Here is a 15,984-nt window from a genome sequence, read left to right on the forward strand (position 1 = left end):
TCTTCCATGCTAGGTTAGTTATTCTCACGGTATGTGTTGATTCACTATCATTCATGAGAAAGTGGATGGTATTCGGGATGCCCAGTCCATGCTAAAATAAAATAAAATCAAAATATAATGAAACAAAACTCCCCCGGGATTGTTGACGGTACGCATGGATTCGGCTCGCCGTGGAGTGTGATTGATTGGTGGAGGGGGAGTAAAATCTTTACCATTCTATTTGGGAACCGCCTATAATGTATCTAGCATGGAAGATACCGAGATCTCTCGGTTGTTATGTTGACAATGAAAGCATACCTGTCAAAATTATTATTCATCTCTATTTTAAAAGCTCGAGCTATGACAGTTTTGAAAATCAATGCTTCCCTCTATGAAGGGCCTATCTTTTACTTTCTAGTACTTACCTTTATGCAAGAGTCATGGTGATCTTCACGACTTTCTATATTTCTCCTTTTTCTCTTGTCAAGCGTCATGTGTTGGGGAATGATCTAGAAATATATATCCACACACATATATTTGATCATGAATTATTATTGTTGACAATTATCTATATGATAAATAAGTTGGGAGGTAAAACATTACGCCCCTATCTTTCTCTGTGTTCGATGGATGCTATTCGTTCTCAAAATATGCTTTGAGTGTCAATAATCATGGATGACTATATGATAGTTGAGTATGTGGAATTTGCTAAATCAAAGATCTTACATAGACCCTTCGTAAAAATAAGATGAATTGCAATTGTTCGATGACTAGGATTATGGTTTGTTAGTTTTCAAGAAACTTTTTGGTCTATACTTTAACACGTGAATAGCTTGTTACTTGATCATGAGAAGTTTTATGAGATGAGCTACTGTTTATGTTTTATATTGATGCTAGAAAAAGTGATTGGAAGTATCATTGATCAAACTTATGCACTATGCTAGCATTCACACTTCATAAATTATTTCTTTTGTCATTAACTACTCGAGGACGAGCAGGAATTAAGCTTGGGGATGCTGATGCGTCTCCAAAATATCTATAATTTATGAAGTATTCATGCCATGTTTACAATAATTTTATATGATTTTATTAGAACTAACCCGGACTGACGTTGTTTTCAACATAACTACCATGGTGTCGTTTTTATGTGTAGAAATAAAAGTTCTCGGAAAGGGCTAAAAATTTATGGAGAATATTTGTGGAAAATATAAAAAATACTGGATCAAAAAGATACCGGAGAGGAGTCCCGAGGAAGCCACAAGCCACTAGGGTGCCCCCTGGGGCGCACCCCTAGCTTGTGGGCCCCTCGAGAGTCCCCTTGACGTGATTTCAACGCCAAGTACTCCTATAAATCTAGAAACCCCCATAAAGAAACCTAGATCGGGAGTTCCGCCGTCGTAAGCCCCCAGAGACACAAGAAACCAATCGGGAGCCCGTTCTGGCACCGTGCGAGAGGGGGAAACCATCACCGGAGGCCATCTTCATCATCCTGGTGGTCTCCATGACGATGAAGGAGTAGTTCACCCTCAGGGCTAAGGGTATGTACCAGTAGCTATGTGTTTTATCGCTCTCTCTCTCTCGTGTTCTTTAGATGGTACGATCTTGATGTATCGCGAGCTTTATTAATATAGATGAATCATCTGGAGTTTTCCCCTCTCTATGTTCTTGTGATGAATTGAGTTTTCCCTTTGAAGTTTTCTTATCGGGTTGAGTCTTTAAGGATGTCAGAACACTTGATATATGTCTTGTGATGGGATATCCGTGGTGACAATGGGATGTTCTATTGATCCACTTGATGTATGTTTTGGTGATCAACTTGCGGGTTCCGTGACCTTGGGAATCTATGCATAGGGGTTGGCACAGGTATTCGTCTTGACTCTCCGGTAGAAACTTTGGGGAAATCTTTGAAGTTCTTTGTGATGGAATAAACATGATGAATCTGAACTTATGTGATGCATATCGTATAATCAAGCCCACGGGTACTCGAGGTAATATTGGGGTATCTAGGTGACATTAGGGTTTTGGTTGTTGTGTATCTTAACGTGTTATTTTAGTACGAACTCTAGGGATGTTCGTGACGCTTATAGGGATAGCTCAAAAGATTGATCAAAAAAGATAACTTTGAGGTGGTTTCGTACCCAACAACCGCTATTTGTGAATTTGGAGTGAACTATTTATCGCACGTGACGGATGTATATATGATTCAACTATGTTAGTATTGCTGAGAGAACTTGCACTAGTGGAAGTATGAACCCTAGGCCTTATTTCCGAGCATTTATACAACGTTTTGCTCGCTGTTTACTATTTGTTACCTTGTTGTTTTTATATTTTCATATTACAAAAACCTATATCTACCATCCATATTACACTTTTATCACCATCTCTTCGCCGAACTAGTGCACCTATACAATTTACCATTGTATTGGGTGTGTTGGGGACACAAGAGAGTCTTTGTTATTGGATTGCAGGGTTGCTTGAGAGGAACCATGTTCATCCTACGCCTCCCACGGATTGATAAACCTTAGGTCATCCACTTGAGGGAAACTTGCTATTGTCCTACAAAACTCTGCGCTTAGAGGCCCAACACGAGTCTACAAGAAAAAGGTTGTGTAGTAGACATCACATGTCTTCGTATTTCATACAATATGATTTTGTACTACGTATGTCCATACATCTCTGGAATTTCTCTAGTATTTTCTTAATTGCATACTGTAACGAATTATGATGAAAGTTCTTCATGTGGAGACTATTTGTTCAATAGCATATTCTGGCGAATTATTATGAATATTCTTCATGTGGATATTGTTTGTTCGATTGCATATTGTGGCAAATTTGCTATTCGGAGAGTGATTCAAATGTGACATTTTACAATAACCTGACCATTTCAGCGCAAAAAATTCAAGCAACCAAGAGTGTATGATCCAGAATAGAAAGCATATGCGACTCATAGCGCAACCGTATGTGATCTACAGGAAAATCACATGATATATAAACTAAAATGTTGGTGATACATAAGAAAATGATGATGATTTACAGCACTTGTACGTGTGCGTAGGAGCTCCTGAATCGTTTGCTATAATACCTTATCTCACACGTGAGCCAAAACGAGACAGTTGCGAGGGAAATCTCGTGTGCGATGATGAGGATATCACACATAGTTTCTATCATGACCCGGATGGATTAGGTAATGTTTCACAAACAGTAAATGTTAGACGTCGTTTGTTTCCATGAGCAATTAGACGCGTTTGACTCGTGATAGACGTGTGTGATTGATCCCAAATCCCACCTGTATGCACAAAATATAGTGTGTGCGATATGTTCCTCCACCGCACATGATTATGTTTGGTAGATCATCCGTATTCATCGTTCACCATCGCCGACAATTTTTTCGTGTCGTGTGGGATGGACCCCCCCCCCCTATCGCCCACATATGCAAGGCGACTGTTTAAGCATTCATCGTGGAAACGGGTTAAAAACCATTTGTATAGCACGTCGTTGCACCAGTGCTTCATCGACCTCACCGGCGGCAATGGCAATGACATGGGGAAGGCCAGGTTGGACGACTAAGAGAGTGTGAACGCAGACTTTTTTGTTATTAATTAATGTTTAATTATGTTTTAAGTGGACTATTGCCAGTGGTTGACCAACCACTTATGTTTTATTAAGCTTTAGAAGCAAACATGCCCGTGCGTTGCAATGGGAGAATGAGAATTCATGATCTTGATTTTGGAAGAAAACAGTATACCTAGGAAATATATATTATAAACTAGAAATGAAGCAAAACTTGAAGCATAATCGGTTTAGTATCAAAAATTGGCATGCCAATGTTTGGCATCATGCCAAATATTGGCTACTAATTGGTTGCTTACCAATTTGTCTTCCCTATCTCACATAAAGTTGCCAATATTTGGCAAGTCTTGGTACTGCCAATATCTGACAATGACACCATTTGGCTAGCCAAATATTGGCAGCAAACCAATCATGATTTTGTATTTTTGTGCATATAAATCAAGATACTATGCTCCTTTCAAGCCATGTAGTATCATGACATACACCAGAAGAAAAAAGGAAAAAACTGTCCACTGATAAAACAAATTCAAATTTTCGTCCACCATGTGATATAGTGGTAGATAGAAGGCAGACAAAATAACATTTTCACCGAGGGGCATAGGAGGTATATATGAATATGTGCCTAATAAAGTGTTACACCTCTGCATAAATATTCAAAAATTAATGTAAAGAAAAACTAACCATGATTGATCAATCTGAACTTGCACCTCTAATTGTTGAGTTCCTCCTCTTGCATACCTAGGCCTGCAAATTGGTCCAACTGAGATTTGGTTTTCTTCTGCACTAAAAGCACCATGGACAATAATGACTTTGGCCTTGAAGATGAACAAAGAAAGGTAACATGTTACTAAAAATTTAAAAAGGTAACATGTTTTCTAGGTATGCATTACACTGAGAATTGTGATTCTTTATAAATATTTTTCTAGCATGCTAGGAGTTATGCAAAATCCATATCATGTTAGAGAGAACTATGTGAACTAATAGAAAATTCAGAATTGTAGGAATATGAAAATACCTTATATCTTCCCCTTGAAGATGAGTAACTTCTTGTGCAGTCATATGAAAATTGATTTAACCGGGTGCATGGACTCTCACCTAGGGCATGAGAGAAGAGAGAAAATCAAATCACTTATTATAATAGGGTAACTTGACTCAATACAATTGGGCTTGTCCACCTGTTAGTTGACTTACCCGGAGTTATCGCGAGTAATCAATTGGGTCATGTACATGTGTATTTTTTCAACGAATTTAAAGCTTTATTCAACGAAACAATAATCGGTTACAGTCAGCTCGCACGCAACTAATAAGGAATTTCGGGCTTTGATCAAGCCAATTTTCCGTCACATCTAGTGAGCAAGCACACTGCGCACCCATATGAGCCGTAAGATTAAGTTCCCTACTAACATGCCGACCCGAGAAAGAAACAAAACTAGGTATAATGGCTTCCAATTCTATTAAGATAGGCGCCGCAATTGATCTTGTGGTGGTGCGCGAATTCCAGAGGTCGATCAACTCCAAGCAATCAACGTGAATTATCACATGTGAGTATCCCTGGAGCTGAGCAAAAATCACTCCCTCTCGTAAAGCAAGCAGCTCGGAAACAAAAGGATCTGAGACTCCCTCGAGTGGCTTGCACCAGGCTTCGAAGAACGCAAGGTGCGAGCGAGCTACTCCTCCTGCTCCTGCTAAAAGAGCATCTGAAAACACTGAGCCATCGTTGTTGATAGTGATCCATCCCGGCTCCGGTAGCCGCAAATGTTGTTGTGAAGTAGAGTTATTTGATGGCCATAACCGGGTTATACCCGTCCTTGTCATGAATCCATCTATTTCGTGACAATCAAATGACATGCATGATGGTTATGATCTTGCATCTGGCATCCAAGGAGAATTGCTAATCCAGCAAAATGTTGCATGCCCAAGTTTATGGCCGGAGCCTAGGCAGAACGTGTCTTTGGCGGCAATCCAAAAATTCTTAGCATGGGTACAAAAGATGAGCGCATGCATTAGAGTCTCATCCATCGCCTGGCAAATGTCTCGCCGCCCGAGCGGTTTAATATGTCGGTACTTCAGGGTCATCGAGTCTGATAGAAACCACGAAGAACTCTCCACCAAAACACTCGAACCTTAGGTACAACACATGTAATTTCCAAAATGCAATCCATAATTGTTTGTTTGAAGATGAAGTATCCGTGATCGTCCCTTCCTCTAGTGTACTAAGCTCGTTTTGAGTCATTAGAGCACTATAAGTTGATTTAACAGTACACTGACCTGACTTTTCAAAAGCCCGTGCCAAAGCGTCTCCCACCCCCCAGCCGGGTTCAAAGGGATATTTAAGATCGTCTCCCCGTCTGAGGGAAGAAATTGTCGGACCAGATCCACATTTCAATTTCCTATGTGATCATCAATCAAGTCTGAAACCATGTCGAACGGGGCGTCACCAATCCGGCACATGGGTTTCATCATTGCCGTATTGCGAATCCACTCATCTGTCCAAATCGAGAAGGAGGTACCGTCTCCAATCCTTCGAATCAGTCCAGACTCCAAAACTTTCCTGCCCGCCACTATCGCTCTCAAGGTAGAAGAAGCCCGAGTAGGAATCGTTGTGTGGGCCAGTACTGCTCGAATCTCTGCCTTGCATACTCCTGATGGCGGCCGCCCTCTGATCCTCCCTCGCCGGCGGTGCATGGACCTCGCGACACAGCCGCCCACGGCGGCGACCTCCTTCGGCGGCCCTAGGCCGGTGAGCCGCTGGGCTGATTGAGAAGAAGACTCTGACGTTGGCGACGATGACTTCACCGGCTCGCAGGAGGATGGGCAGGGCCCGGTCGAGTTGCCGTTGTCCCTGGCTCCCCCGCAGCTGGGCCTCTTCCTAGCCGCGGCGCGCCCAGCTCGCCGGCGGCAGGGGAAGAAGATCTGGCGGCGGGTGGTGGCGCCCAAATCCGGTCGTGCGCACCGACGGGATCCCCCGATCTCTTCTCCGGTGGCTCCCCCTCGCCCCTCGACGGCCCTCGCCGGCGTGCTGCCCGGATTGTCCTCCGCGGCGGCTGCTGGTGGAGGTGCCCGAGGTGGGGTGTCCGGCGCTGGGTCCCTGCCCTCCTTCCCGGCGGCGGTGCCATGGCCGGCGACGGGAGCGCCCCGTGCTCGCTGCTCCTCCCGTGCCCTAACGACGTTAGCTGGAGGGACGGTGGGTGGGCCGCGCCACGCCCTATGGGCCGCAGTCCTGCAGTCCTTGGCCCCTTTCGGCCCGTGAACGCGCTAGGGCACTGCGCCGCGTCCGGCGGGTGTTGGACCGGATCAATCTCCAGTGGGCTTCGGCCCAGGGAGGGGTGGCCCATCCGAGCGGCGCCCCAGGCCGGTGGAGGCAGCCAGCTCGCACGCTAGGTTTTCCCCCATCCCAGTCAACGCGCCGCCAACCCGTTGCTTCGTCGTCCCGCGCCCGAGAGCTGTCGCGCCGCCTCTGCCCTCAGCGCTCAAGCTCACCGCCACCTCCCCCTCCAGCCCCCCATCCCGCCTTCCCCGGTCGTCCCTTGCCATCCCCCGGCCCGGCTCCCTCCCTCCTGGCCGACCCGAGCGCTGGGCCCGGTCCCCCGCTGCTGCCTAGGCCGGCGGCCGGCGCCCCGGTCCCCTGCAGTTCAGTCCCTCCCGTGCCCAAGCTCAGCTACGTGGAAGCCCTCATGACAAGGCTGCCCGGAGACGGTCTGGCCCGTCTGAAGCGCGCTCTCCCTGCTGCGACGGTGGCCGACCCCGCTACCCGTGACCGCGCCCCGGATGGGGGCACTGCCTCGTCCCGCTCCGGGCATGGGGGGCCTGGCCGGCCGGGGAAGTCCCCAGAGTACTACTCCGGGACCTCCCTGCGCCGGCCGCCACCCCCTCGGACCCGGCGAGGGACCCCCGCGTGCCGCTGCCGGGCTCGCCGGGGGACCGTCGCCGCCTGGGGGCCGCCCGCTCGGCTGACCTGGATAGGGAAGCGGCCCTGCGGGCGGAGCTGGTTGCACGTCCCTCTCCGGCATCTCTGCCGCGTGGCGAGCCTGCGCCCCGTGAGCCCCGGGCTCGTGACCTCGAGCACCGCCCCGCGGCGCCCTCCTGCAGGCGTGATCGTCAGGATCACCGTCGGGGGGAGCGGTGGGGCGGCCCATCGGTGCGGTGCGATGATGATGGCCGCCATGCTGACTGGCGCTCTTCTCGGGCGGAGGGTGCACACTGGCGCCGTGACGACGGGCATTCTAGGCCCGTGGCCCCAGAGGGCCTGCCTGATGCCCCGCTCCCCGCCCCGGCCCCTGCTAAGAAGAAGAAGAAATCGAAGAAGAAGAAGGTTGCTGGCTCTTCCCTTGGCGGTGCTGACGGCTTGACGCCGCCAGGAGCTCAGGGGGCTCCTGAGCAGGAGGCTCTAGACCCCCCTGCTCGGGTTAACCGCCAGCGCTCCCGCGAGGATACGATGTGCATCAACTGCGGGTGCGCCAGACACTACCGCTCGGAGTGTGAGGCTCCCCCACGGTGCCCCACGATGCTTGCCTATCTTAGGTATGGCACTGAGCGGGGTAGCTTCTACTTCGTGGATGCGGAGATTGAGGAGGTGGTTGCCTGGCCGCACTTGGCGACGGTCACCTTGGAGCCTGGCTGCATATCCCGGATGGCCTGGTGATCTCGTCTGACCTCATCCGTGATGAGCTCGCGGCCTACATCGGCGACTTCCGTGGCTCGGAGTTTGCGTGGGACGTGACTGAGACGGCTCCTCTGGTCTTCTTGGTCCCTTTCCCCTCGGCCGAGCTACTCTGGGTCTGCTCGCATGGGCCTATTCGCTGTCCTCTCAACCAATTCTTGATCAGCGTCCAGGCGGCCACGTCAGAGCCTGACCCCGTCCCTCCCTTGGAGAAGGTCTGGGTCCTCGTTTACGGCCTCCCAAGGGGGGGGGGGGTAGTGCGGCTCCGAGGGGTGGCAAGCTCACTCATATTCTGAAGGCCATCTCCGAACCTGTGGGCAAACTGATCACCGCCGACCTAGCTTCTTTCGAGCATGATGGCCCCGCCCGCATTGATATTCTCTGCCCGGCCCCTGCTGAGATCGATGGGCTGTCCTTGGTCTTCTACTTTGGTTCCAAGGGCAGGCGCCTCACCTTCGAGCTCGAGTCCCCGGCTCCGGCGGTTCAGCTTGATCCGGCCCCGTCTGAGCCGGTCCCTGGTGACGGGGGGCTTGACGAGGAGGGGGGCTCTTCGGAGGAGGGGTCCTCTTCTGATGAGGGGGATGAGTTGGTCGGGGCTCCGCCCGAGCCGTCAGGCGATCAGCGCAACCCCGCCCCTTCAGCTGCCGGCCAGACTGGGCTTGCAGGTGGCTCCATGGTGGGTACTTTGGCCCCGGTGGTGGCGGCAGGCACGGAGACCACTCTCCCTGCCTCCCCTATCCCGGTGGTCGGTGCTAAGGAGGAGGTAAGTGTGGGTATGGAGGTCTGCCCTGCTTCGTCCCCGTGCTCGCCAGGGGTGGTTTGCTACTCGTGCTCTCCGGGATCCCCCCTTCCCCAACCTTGGGGTCCCCGTATCCGCTCCCTCCGATGGCCGCCGTCCCTGGATGCAAGCCTGAGTCCCCTCCCGTGCCCCGCTCGCGGCATTGGGAGGGCGCCTCCCCAGCCGTGGCGGCATGTCAGAGCACGCGGATCAGCCAGTCCCGGACCCTTCAGGATGGCCGAGTCCCGACGATCCCTGAGCTGGCGGCTCGCGATCTGTTCCCAGGTACGCCTTCCCTCCTTCCCCCTTCTAGCTCTGGTTCTCGGTTTTCTGTCCTCTCTAGCGAGTTGATGCCCCTTTTGGGCGTGGTGGCTGCGGACAGTGGTATTGTGTTTCGAGGGGAGAAAGGTCCCCCTCTTGAGCATATCTCCGCCATATGTGCGAAAGAGAGGCTTGAGGGGGCGCTTGGGGAAGCTCGTTGTTTGGTGGCGGGCTCCAACCCCTCCAACCCCCCTCACCCCCGGTGCACGTCGGACCTGGTCATAGAGAGACCAGGGAAGGCGGCGCACCCCCGGCAGCGGTTGAAGTTGGTCCCGGCCCGCCCATAGCCGGCCTCCCCTCTGGCTGGGAGCCCAGGGGGCGGCCGCCCACCCGCCTCAACCCCACTGAAACTCGAGTTGAGGAGTGAGTGTCACGCCCCAGAGCTCCCCCCTCAGGCCCGGGGACCTCCGGTGTCCCTTCTTCTTGGGGACGCCGGGGTCGGCCATCTAAGGCTACGCCCCGCCCCGCGGTTGACGAGCGGGCTAGTTCGGCCCCGCTTGCGGGGCCTAGGCATCCAGACGAGGTTATTAAATGAAGCTCCTATGTTGGAAAATTAGGGGCTTCGGCCTCCCTGGCCGGCGTCGGCAACTTATTGAGTACTTGCGTCATGAAGAGATTGACATAGTGGGTCTTCAAGAAACGATTCGGCAGGACTTTAGCATGTTCGAGCTCTAGAGGCTCTCCCGCCACCAATTCTCCTGGCAGTGGCTCCCTGCTTCGGGCCACTCTGGGGGAACCCTGCTTGGTGTTCGGGAGGAGGCGTTCTCGGTGGAGGACATGGACCGGGGGGAGTTTTTTGTGAGCATGGCCATCACCGACAGACGTACCCACCTCATCTGGGAGGTGATTATCGTCTATGGTCCGGCGGACCATACCCGCTCGGCTGATTTCCTCGCCGAGCTAAAGCTCAAGGTGGAGCGGTGCACCACCCCGGTGGTGGTGGCCGGTGATTTTAATCTTATTAGGTGGGCTTCGGATAAAAGCTCTCCGAATGTAGATCGACCCCGGATGCGTCTTTTCAATGACTGCATTGCTGACATGGCGCTATGGGAGATAGCTCGCATAGGGGCCAGGTTCACGTGGTCGAACAAACAGGCAGACCCCATTCGGAGTGTTCTAGATCGGGCCTTTGTGTCGCCCCAATGGGAAGTGATGTTCCCCCTATGTGGGCTCAGGGCGATCACGCAGATTGGCTCAGACCATATGCCCCTACTCTTCTCGTCGGGGGATAGCTCCGCCCTAGATCACGGCGCTTCGCTTTGAGACTTTTTGGTTGGATCACACTGGTTTCTGCGAGTTGGTCCGCGACCGTTGGCATCGGGTTGCCGCCTCCCCGCCGTGAGTCTTCTGTGCGGTGGACATTTGGCAACACTATGCCAAGATGGCGCGCCAGGCCATGAAGGGCTGGGGTTCTAACTTGGGTGCTGATCTCCGGGCCCATAAAGGGGCCCTGCTAGGTCAGATTAAGTCCCTAGATGACTTGGCGGATGGAGCGGGTCTGTCCCCAGATGACTGGACCCGGAGGTACTCCCTTGACGCCGAGCTCATGGGCATTTTTAGGTCCGAGGAATTGTTCTGGCAACGTCGAGGTGGCCAGAACTGGCTTCTTAAGGGGGATGCGAACACCGTGTACTTTCAGGCCATTGCCAATGGCCGTAGGCGGAAATGTGTCATCCCTTTGCTCCGGGACGGCGATGTTCTTCTGGAGAGCCCAGAAGACATCTCATCCCATATTTACTCCTTCTATAAGGAGTTAATCTCGGCTGATCTACGGGGAGGTTCCTCCCTGTGCGAGGACTTCTAGCCGCTAGCTGAGCAGGTGTCCGACGTGGAGAATGCGGAACTCACTCTCCCATTCTCCTCGGAGGAAGTGGGCCAGGCAATCGCCTCTATGAAGGCGTGCTCGGCCCCGGGGCCAGACGGCCTCCCGGTGGTCTTTTTCCAGCGATTCTGGGAGACCGTACGCCCGGTTATCATCCCTATGTTCCATGAATTTTATATAGGCACTCTAGACATGGGCAGGATGAACTATGGAGTCATTACTCTCATCCCCAAACTAGTTGGGGCTGCAGAGATTCGGCAATTCAGGCCTATTACGGTGATTAACGTGGTGGCGCGTATTTTTGCTAAAGTATGCGCCACCCGCTTGTCCCCTGTGGCCGAACGGATAGCCCACCCCCTTCAGTCTGCATTCCTGAAGGGCAGGAAGATACATGACGGGATTCTTGCCCTCCACGAGGTGGTCCATGAGATGGCGTCCAAGGGCATGAAGGGGGTCTTTCTCAAGTTGGACTTCCAGAAGGCGTACGACCGTCTTGATTGGTCCTTCTTGAGGTTAGTTTTGCAGCGGCGCGGATTTGACGAGAGGTGGTGCTCCTGGACCATGCAGCTGGTGCGATCTGGTAACACCGCGATCAATATTAATGGTGAAGTTGGCCCCTTTTTTCGGGCATCCAGGGGGGTTAAGCAAGGTGATCCTATCTCCCCCCTGCTTTTTAACCTCGCCGTGGACGCCCTTGCTGGCATACTGGATAAGGCTAGATTAGCAGGGCATATCCTGGGGGTGGTTGGTCATCTCATCCCAGGGGGTGGGATTGTCCCACCTCCAGTATGCAGACGACACCATGATCATGGTCTCTGGATCCGACTCCGACATTGCTAATCTTAAGTTCCTTTTGCTCTGCTTCGAGAAAATGTATGTACTTAAGATTAACTTTGATAAGAGCAAGGTGGTGGTCCTGGGCTACTCTGAGGCTGAGCAGCTCAGGATTGCGGACAACCTCAATTGCAAGCTGGCGACTTTCCCTATCTTGTATTTGGGAATGCCCCTAGCGGAGTCCAGAATTCAGGTTAGCGGGTTTGATCCGCTTGTGGGACGAGTAGCGTCCCGTGCGGAGCCCTGGTGCGGCAGGTTCACTTCTAAAGGTAGCAAATTCATTCTCATTAGCTCGAACCTCGCAAGCCTCCCCATGTATATGATGGGGCTGTATATCCTGCCCAAAGGTGTGCACAACGCCTTCGACAAGGAACTGGCTAGATTCTTTTGGCAGGCAGGGGATGGTAGGCCCAAGTACCACATGGTGAAATGGGCTGACGTCTGCGTGCCAAAAGACCGAGGGGGCTTAGGCATTCCTGCGTCCCGCCGCATGAACGTGGCCCTGATGCTCCGATGGGTTTGGCGGATTCTGCACGGAGATGGGGGTTTGTGGCTTCAATTGATTGAGGCCAAGTACCTTCGAGGTCGTCCTCTTTTGGCATGCTCTCTCGCGAATGGTTCGCAATTCTGGAAGTCTATCTAGAGCATTAAGCACGAGATTAGGCTGGGCTTGCGGTTCTCTGTGGGCGACGGGTCTGGGACCCAGTTTTGCTTAGATCCCTGGTTGGAGGGAGAGCCCCTGCGAGTCCGTTTCCTGAGACTCTTTGCTATCTGCGCCGACCCTGCTGTCCTTGTCTCTGCATCTGCTCTGGAAGACGGATGGCATGTGGCATTCCGCCGCCCCCTTGGCCCAGTTGAGGTCCGGGAATGGGAACTATTATTGGCAGTGCCTCCCTTCCCGACCTCGGCGGTTCGTGATAGTGTCTCTTGGAGTCTGTCTCCCTCGGGAGAATTTTCTGTTAGCTCGGCCTACCTCGCGCTGTGCAGGATGCCGGTCCTCCCGTGGTTATCCCCACTCTGGAAGGCACCGCTGCCCTTGAAGATCAAGATCTTTGTTTGGCAGCTTCTCCGAGACCGTTTACCTTCAGGGACTGAGGTGCTGAAACGCCATGGTCCGGGTAACGGCATTTGTCCCTTGTGCCATGTCCCGGAGACTGGATCTCACATTATGTTCTCATGTGTTGTGGCACAGGCACTATGGTGCTTTGTACGCGAGGCTCTGGGACCAGAGCGGGAGGCCTCTGACCTTGTAGATTTTCTGCAGGTGCGGGCCACTCAGGTCGGCCATAAACGCCGACTGTTTTGGATGGTCTTTGCGGTTATGATGTGGACCCTCTGGACTACTCGCAATAAGATGGTGATTGAGAAGGTGATTCAGCGGCGTGCTTCTGACTCGTTCTTCAAATTCCTGGCATTCTTGCAGCTCCGGCATCCGCTCGTTAGGACTCGGGACCGTAACCGGCTGCAGCACTTCCTGGACGCGTTGATGGCGGCCGCCCGACGGCTCTCCTCTCCCTTGCTTGCTGCCTAGCCTGCCCCCGTGTGGGCCTTTTTGTTTCTTCTTCCTTTCTTGGGCTGGACTGTGTTGTTGCCCCAGCGGACTATCTTTTTATTTCTTTGTTCGGACATGTTACCTGGATTCTGTTCTGTGTGCTTTATCTATAAAGCGGGGCGAAAGCCTGTTTCGAGAGAGGAATCGTTGTGTGCAGAAAATCAGTATGTGTACGTTGTGTATGGCCAGATGATCCAATAGCCTGCTTAGCATGTACTCCCTCCATACAGAATTATTTATCATAAAATAAATAAAATTTGATGTATTTAAAATTAAAATACATTTCAATACATCCATTTTTCCGACAAGTATTTTCGAACGAAGGAGTAGCTTCGTAAACATATATACATTGTGTGCACGCATACTATTTGTTATTTTAAGAGCATTTATAGTCGGAGCCCACAAATCCGGCCCCTTAAACGTCCACGATCGCGTCCATGCGTGTCCACGGACACTGAATTGTCACGCCTCAAATAATTCATTCTGCATTCGGACATCTCATATTAGGATCCTCAAATCCATACAAAAACATGCAAGATATGAAACCTACGTACTACGTAGAACCTATCTACTCCTCGTCGTAGATGTCGACGGTCTTCATGCCCTCTAGCGGATATATGGCCGCCTGCCGCAGCTCCGCCCCCTCCGACGCTTCCAGCTTCTCCGTTGTGGCCTCCTCCGCCTCAATCTCCGCATCCAGCTCATCGAAGAGGGCGTCGGCCACCGCCTGCCTCTATCGGATGAGCCGACGGTTGGCCTCCACCTCGGCCTCATCCCGGATGGAACCAATGATGGAATGCTGCTCCGTCATCTCCTCCGATTAGGCGACGCCGAACCCCGTCTCCGTCATGCTCAAGCCGGGAGCCTCTTCCTTCATGGCCTCTGGTCGCTCCTCCTTCTTCTGCCGCTCCTCCTCCTCCTTCTCCTTCGTCTCCATCGAGTCTGCACGGAGACCCGCAGCGATGTGGGCGGTGCGGCGAGCCTCGATCTCTGCCTCGATTTGAAGACGCCTCTCCAGAGTGAGCTGCGTGTAGGTGATGATGAGCCGCCGGACCATCCTGACGTAGAGGGAACTACGAGAGGAGGCTGACGGGTTTGGGTGGCGGCGGAGAGAAGTAGGAGGCGAATGAGTTAGGGCTGGGGCGCCTACCAACTTAAATAGTCGTCCCCGACCTCGGGTGGGGAGCCAGAGCGGCGCCACGTGGCGTTCACACCGCGCCGACGATCGAGGCGCACGTCGCATCGTCGGGTTTCCAAACGAGTCCACGTGGGGCCAAGCCATCAGGCCGACGTGACGGGCGTGCCCGGGTGCGCCGGGACTCCCCCATATCCGTCCCATATTTAGACTGAAAATGAGGTGTCGGTCAACCCCGGACGTTTGAGACCGTTTTGAGAATGTCGTGTGGATCAATTTTCTTTTTATGACATATGAGTGATCGGACAGCCTGGCCGAACTTTTAAGAAAGGTTTAAGGGGTCTAACTGTAGATACTCTAAGCCATATCAATCAACGCCGGCAGCTAGTAGCAAAGCATGTCCTTGTATGCTAATCCAGATCAAACAATCTAGCCGACAGTTTAGTAGCAAAGTATGTGCGTTTGTTCTGAAAAGATTCGCTGAGTTGCTTGCTTACCTAGTTTTGTAGGCATGCGTCGCTGTAACGTTGATCGATTCAGGAAGAAATCAAGTCAGTGCCATACCATGCACACGTGGCCAGAAAACACTCGGCAAGTATACACCTGAGCGAACTCGTACTCTGCATCGATGATGTTTCCGGCGGCAGCGCGCTTGAGGAATAACGACACAAAACCGGCATCCCGATGCGCCTCGCTGAGGCAGATTTTTAAAAAATGTCCGTGACTGCGTGGGAGTTGGGATCGCTACGGCTGCACAACAGGAACACGGCGAGATGCATGTGATGGCCCGATTTTATTTTTCGTCTTTTCAGTCAATCGCTAGGTTACAAGATAAGTTTTATATATACTAAAAGAGCACATGCGTTGCAATAGAAGAAAAAAAATACCACACGGCACACGCTCTTAATTTATAAAAAATGTCTATAATTTAAGAATTTATAGTTACGATACAAATAAAGATGGTCTTATCCTACAAAAATCTAGTTCAAAATTTCACAGGTCTTCTATTTTAACACGGCTTGCATTTAGATTTAATACGTACAAAGAATCAGTCAAGTGACCTTTAGTTTCATCTCTAATCCTGATTTTGTTGACGTGTTCATCCCCAACCCGGATGAGTACCGGTATGAAAGAAAGACGAATAATGACTTATTTATTAAGATTGCATCTTAGATATTATTTTTATTAAACGTTTAACAGATAAAATAATATCATATTTAAATTCTACATATTTTTCTAATCAAATTCCATGTATAATATGTTAAATTTGAAGTTATGGTTTAAAAGATATGAGTATTTTAAAAAAAATTAATATATATACTACGAGTTTAAT

The 15,984-nt window shown here is 51.2% G+C and overlaps 1 long non-coding RNA gene across 1 annotated transcript; it reads left to right on the forward strand.

Annotated features, from left to right (window-relative positions):
• Nucleotides 1-4,871: 4,871 nt before the first annotated feature.
• LOC123439996 lies at nucleotides 4,872-13,656 on the forward strand. The gene is made up of 2 exons (XR_006630251.1): nucleotides 4,872-6,055; nucleotides 13,388-13,656. It is a non-coding gene; the product is annotated as an uncharacterized LOC123439996 (long non-coding RNA).
• Nucleotides 13,657-15,984: the final 2,328 nt, after the last annotated feature.

The sequence above is a fragment of the Hordeum vulgare genome, chromosome 3H (genome assembly GCF_904849725.1).
Source record: "Hordeum vulgare subsp. vulgare chromosome 3H, MorexV3_pseudomolecules_assembly, whole genome shotgun sequence".
NCBI lineage: Eukaryota > Viridiplantae > Streptophyta > Magnoliopsida > Poales > Poaceae > Hordeum > Hordeum vulgare.